This window comes from Staurois parvus, unplaced genomic scaffold, assembly GCF_062004578.1.
Source record: "Staurois parvus isolate SC_StPar_1 unplaced genomic scaffold, SC_StPar_1.0 ptg000697l, whole genome shotgun sequence".
NCBI lineage: Eukaryota > Metazoa > Chordata > Amphibia > Anura > Ranidae > Staurois > Staurois parvus.
The window spans coordinates 6015866-6022839 of NW_028318493.1; positions in this window are offsets into that span (position 1 = coordinate 6015866).

The window sequence follows — 6974 nt, forward strand, 5'->3', positions numbered from 1 at the left end:
TTGTAACAGGAAGGGGCCATCCCCAAACTTTTCCCACAAAGGTGCGAGCATGAAATTGTCCAAAATGTCTTGGTATGCTAATGTCTTAAGGGTTCCCTTCACTGGAACTAGGGGACCAAGCCCAACCCCTGAAAAACAACCCTACACCATAATCCTCTCTCCACCAAACTTTACACTTGGCACAATGCAGTCAGGCAAGTACCGTTCTCCTGACAATCCGCAAAACCCAGACACGTCCATCGGATTGCCAGACAGGGAAGCGTGATTGGTCACTCCAGAGAACATGTATCCACTGCTCTGGAGTCCAGTGGCGGCGTGCTTTACACTGCTGCATCCGTCGCTTTGCATTGCACTTGGTAATGTAAGGCTTGGATGCAGCTGCTCGGCCATGGAAACCCATTTCATGAAGCTCTCTACACACTCTTGATGTGCTAATCTGAAGTCCACATGAAGTTTGGAGGTCTCTAGCTATTGACTCTGCAGACAGTTGGGGGTTTATTTACTAAAGCTGGAGAGTCCAAAATCAGACTCCCTTCTGCATAGAAACCAATCAGCTTCTAACCTCAGCTTGTTCAATGAAGCTTTGGCAATGAAACCTGGAAGCTGATTGGTTTCTATGCAGAAGGGAGTCTGATTTTGGACTCTCCAGCTTTAGTAAATAAACCCCTTGGTGACTTCTGGACACTGTGCGCTTCAGCATGTGCTGATCCCGCTCTGTCATTTTACGTGGCCTACCACTTGGTGGTTGAGTTGCTGTTGTTTCCAGTTGCTTCCACTTTGTTATAATACCACTAACAGATGACTGTGGAATATTTAGTAGCCAGGAAATGTCACGGATGGACTTATTGCACAGGTGGCAACCTATCACGGGACCACGCTTGGAGTCACTGAGCTACTGAAAGTGACCCATTCTTTCACAAATGTTTGTAGAAGCAGTCTGCATGCCTAGGTGATGATTTTATACACCTGTGGCCATGGAGGTGATTGGAACACCTGAATCCAATGATTTGTAAGGCTGGCCCAATACTTTTGGCATTATAGTGTGTGTGTGTGTATATATATATATATATATATATATATATATATATATATAAAAAATGTTAATTTATATTTATTTTCGTTATATTTTCTTAGTATTTTGGGAAGGGTACCTCTTTTTTGTTGAACCCCTCTCATTATTTCCCATCTCTGCTCTTTGCAAATTGAATAATCCTTTAAATAACACTCCTTGGGGGATGCCCTTCACCTGCCTGTTAAGTGGCACATCTGTATGATGTATACAATCTACTACAGCCAAACAGAGATTTACAAAAAAAATATGCCACTGAAATGTATTCTAAATGACAGCTCCCAGCTGCTAACTTCTGTTTGTAAACAAAGTGGCCAGGGATTCTCTTTTTCCGTTACAGACCCTTATCCAGAATGAGGGTCCGGTATAGATGTTAAAAGGGGAACCCCACACAAAAAAAAGTTTAAATAAATATCAGAGCCTTATTTTTGATGAAGGTCTGGTATAGATGTCAACAAGGACCCCAAACAAACCAAAAAAAAGAAGCATGGAAACCCCCCTCCCCCTCAATTTCATACCAGATGCTTATCTGAACAATACTAGGAAAAGGGAGGGGGGTGCATGCAGCCCCTCCTGTCCTTAACCAGAACAGGCCACATGCTCTCAACAGGCCCCACTAGAAAAACAGTTTGTTCCCATGTTGTTGAGGACAAGGGCCTCTTTCCCACAACCTTGACCTGGTGTTTGTGGATGGGGGCTTATTGGGATCTAGACACCCCCCATTAAAAATAACATGCTGCTGCCCTACCATCCTATGTTAATGAATTCCCCAACTCAGAAAAAAAAAGGAAATAGTAAACAAACATATATTTTGACAAGTTGATGAGGCCAAGGGCCTCTTCCTCACAACCTTGGCACAGTGGTTGTGGGGGACTACGAATGGGGGGCTTATTGGAGTCTAGGTGACCCCTTGTAAAAATAACATATCGCCCCACCATCCTACATTAGTTCTTACCATGACTCAAGAAAAAAAAGAAAATGGTAAACATACTGATACTTTTTGACAAGTTCTTTATTAAAAATAACAACCCCACTAAATGACGCATTGTAATCACATCATCCAGGTATGTAGATCCACGTCAGTCATGATGAATTATTATTATTATACAGCATTGATTGATGAATGATAACCACCAACCTGCAGAAAAAAAAATCTGCAAAAAACACAATTACCTATGTGCACCCACCAATGGCCGTGTACTAATGATCGCACCCTGAGCACTCACCAACAATGTATACAAAGGGGTGGGGATAGTTGCCATATTTGGGAATGGTACTAGCGCTATCCATACCCATTCCCCCCCCCCCCTACTGGTGCACATACACAAAAGGGGCAGTGATGCTTGTGATATTATTGATGGTCACATTAGGTCAATAATGTCATGAGCACCCCCACCTTTGTGTAAGTGCAGCTGCAGATTGGATTGGGACAGTACTGACCGCTTCCTTCTGGGTTTGGACTGAAACCCAAACTCATTCCTAATCATAAACAATTTTAATATTTTTTGAAAAAATATAATACTGTTCTTTTCTTTATCCTTGGTTACAGCTCAGTGCTGCTGCCATCCTGCAGTCTCTTTGCAACACTTGCTGTCTACCTGCACTCCAGCGATGACTGGCCACTATTTCTCAGGGTGGACTTCTCGATGGTGACAACGGATGACCATGCCCATGCAATGTGTTCTGAAACAGCCACTTTTAGCCTCTATTGGGTGACAGCATTGTTTCCACTTGCTCCATGAGCTCCATGCAAATTGGGTGATGCGAACAGACCTTTACAAGATTCCACCCAATTTCAGCACATTCTGGCCCAAGCACACATTCATTTTAGGAACGGTCAGTAAACATCCAAATCTAAATAGACAGTCCAATTTATCCTTCACACCCAAGGTGTAGATGAACTCACGTGTCCGCAGCGGTGAACACAAGAGTCCTCTGTCACAGCGTACGTGACATTAAAGCAATCTCGCTGACTCGCTGAGTATTTCTACAGCACGTACTCCACGGCGGGAAGGGAAATAAGTGAATGTGACCTTTCTAATGACTAATAAATGTCCTCAAGCCGTAATCAAGAAATCCTGACATTAAAATTGAGTTATCATTAGGCGAATGCAGAGATGAAGGCTCATTATCGATAAATAACGTTTTCTTCCTCGGAATTATCATCTTGTAGAAATGCATCATATTGTACCATTGTAGTGTAATGTTCTTTCTGGGAGAAGAAGCGTGGAAGAAAAAGGACCAGTCACAGACAGATTGCTCATTTTTTCCTCCACCTCCAAACCCAAAAAACAGGAATATACACAGAGGAGAACATTAATCTGTCATCTGTAAACTTTCACGTTTGTAGATGTAAGATAGAATATTCATATTCGAGCATGAACCAACCAGTTCTATGGAAATGTAGCCTTTTCATTAAAATGTTCCTAAACCCAGGACCCTGCATTCACTATATCTGGTGTCCCCGGACCCTGCATTCACTATATCTGGTGTCCCCGGACCCTGCATTCACTATATCTGGTCTCCCCGGACCCTGCATTCACTATATCTGGTCTCCCCGGACCCTGCATTCACTATATCTGGTCTCCCCGGACCCTGCATTCACTATATCTGGTCTCCCCGGACCCTGCATTCACTATATCGAGTCTCCCTGGACCCTGCAATCACTATATCCGGTCTCCCCGGACCCTGCGTTCACTATGTCTGGTCTCCCCGGACCCTGCATTCACTATATTTGGTCTCCCCAGACCCTGCATTCACTATATCTGGTCTCCCCGGACCCTGCATTCACTATATCCAGTCTCCCCGGACCCTGCAATCACTATATCCGGTCTCCCCGGACCCTGCGTTCACTATATCTGGTCTCCCCGGACCCTGCATTCACTATATTTGGTCTCCCAGGACCCTGCATTCACTATATCTGGTCTTCCCGGACCCTGCATTCACTATATCCGGTCTCCCCGGACCCTGCATTCACTATATCCGGTCTCCCCGGACCCTGCATTCACTATATCTGGTCTCCCCGGACCCTGCATTCACTATAGCCGGTCTCCCAGGACCCTGTGTTCACTATAGCCGGTCTCCCAGGACCCTGCATTCACTATATCTGGTCTCCCAGGGCCCTGCATTCACTATATCTGGTCTCCCTGGACCCTGTATTCACTATATCCGCTCTCCCCGGACCCTGCATTCACTATAGCCGGTCTCCCAGGACCCTGTGTTCACTATAGCCGGTCTCCCAGGACCCTGTATTCACTATATCTGGTCTCCCCGGACCCTGCATTCACTATATCTGGTCTCCCCGGACCCTGCATTCACTATATCTGGTCTCCCCGGACCCTGCATTCACTATATCTGGTTTTCCCGGACCCTGCATTCACTATATCTGGTGTCCCCGGACCCTGCATTCACTATATCCGGTCTCCCCGGACCCTGTATTCACTATATCCGGTCTCCCCGGACCCTGCATTCACTATATCTGGTCTCCCCGGACCCTGCATTCACTATAGCCGGTCTCCCAGGACCCTGTGTTCACTATAGCCGGTCTCTCAGGACCCTGCATTCACTATATATGGTCTCCCAGGGCCCTGCATTCACTATATCTGGTCTCCCAGGACCCTGTATTCACTATATCCGCTCTCCCCGGACCCTGCATTCACTATAGCCGGTCTCCCAGGACCCTGTGTTCACTATAGCCGGTCTCCCAGGACCCTGTATTCACTATATCTGGTCTCCCCGGACCCTGCATTCACTATATCTGGTCTCCCAGGACCCTGCATTCACTATATCTGGTCTCCCAGGACCCTGTATTCACTATATCCGCTCTCCCCGGACCCTGCATTCACTATATCTGGTCTCCCCGGACCCTGCATTCACTATATCCGGTCTCCCTGGACCCTGCATTCACTATATCCGGTCTCCCCGGACCCTGCATTCACTATATCCGGTCTCCCCGGACCCTGCATTCACTATATCCGGTCTCCCAGGACCCTGCATTCACTATATCCGGTCTCCCAGGACCCTGTAATCACTATATCCGCTCTCCCCGGACCCTGCATTCACTATATCCGCTCTCCCCGGACCCTGCATTCACAATATCTGGTCTCCCCGGACACTGCATTCACTATATCTGGTCTCCCCAGGACCCTGCATCCATTATATCTGGTCTCCCCGGACCCTGCATTCACTATATCTGGCCTCCCCGGACCCTGCATTCACTATATCTGGTCTCCCCGGACCCTGCATTCACAATATCTGGTCTCCCCGGACCCTGCATTCACAATATCTGGTCTCCCCGGACCCTGCATTCACAATATCTGGTCTCCCGGACCCTGCATTCACTATATCCGGTCTCCCCGGACCCTGCATTCACTATATCTGGTCTCCTCGGACCCTGCAATCACTATATCCTGTCTCCCCGGACCCTGCATTCACTATATCCGGTCTCGCAGGACCCTGCATTCACTATATCCGGTCTCCCAGGACCCTGCATTCACTATATCCGGTCTCCCAGGACCCTGTATTCACTATATCCGGTCTCCCCGGACCCTGCATTCACTATATCTGGTCTCCCCGGACCCTGCATTCACTATATCTGGTCTCCCCGGACCCTGCATTCACTATATCCGGTCTCCCAGGACCCTACATTCACTATATCCGGTCTCCCCGGACCCTGCATTCACTATATCCGGTCTCCCAGGACCCTGCATTCACTATAACTGGTCTCCCAGGACCCTGTATTCACTATATCTGGTCTCCCCAGGACCCTGTATTCACTATATCTGGTCTCCCCGGACCCTGCATTCACAATATCTGGTCTCCCCGGACCCTGCATTCACAATATCTGGTCTCCCGGACCCTGCATTCACTATATCCGGTCTCCCCGGACCCTGCATTCACTATATCTGGTCTCCTCGGACCCTGCAATCACTATATCCGGTCTCCCCGGACCCTGCATTCACTATATTCGGTCTCGCAGGACCCTGCATTCACTATATCCGGTCTCCCAGGACCCTGCATTCACTATATCCGGTCTCCCAGGACCCTGTATTCACTATATCCGGTCTCCCCGGACCCTGCATTCACTATATCTGGTCTCCCCGGACCCTGCATTCACTATATCTGGTCTCCCCGGACCCTGCATTCACTATATCCGGTCTCCCAGGACCCTACATTCACTATATCCGGTCTCCCCGGACCCTGCATTCACTATATCCGGTCTCCCAGGACCCTGCATTCACTATAACTGGTCTCCCAGGACCCTGTATTCACTATATCTGGTCTCCCCAGGACCCTGTATTCACTATATCTGGTCTCCCCGGACCCTGCATTCACTATATCTGGTCTCCCCGGACCCTGCATTCACTATATCTGGTCTCCCACAATAAACAGAACATGGCAATGCAATTATTTTAGTAAATATAAACTGCTAAATACCTTTTCTCATCAGCAGTTAGAGCAGTCTTGTGATTGCTATCAGTGTCTAGCCCGAGCACATGTAAAAGCTTGAAGGAGGAGTTTTCTTTCTGCTCAGAACCCCTGACCTTTGTCTGGACAGTGCTGATTGGCCATGTACTGATCACATGCACTCTCCCAAGATGAAAAAAATCTTGCTAGCAATACACACCAAACTAAGCATGTGCAGTGTGACTCCACACTATATGTCTTATCAGGAGGTAAGAGGGGGACACTGGAAGAATGGGAGGATCAGAGAAGACAGGGTCAAACAGCCTTTTTATACGATGCAGAGGATGAACCCCTTACATTCCACAGTGAGAATAACAAGCATGCTTTATTGCATACAGACTGATTTTACTGTTGAGGGTTTAGTAACACTTTAACAAGAGACCGGTGGCATCACTGAGAATGCAGCCTATCCATTCACTAGAGACCAGTGACATCACTG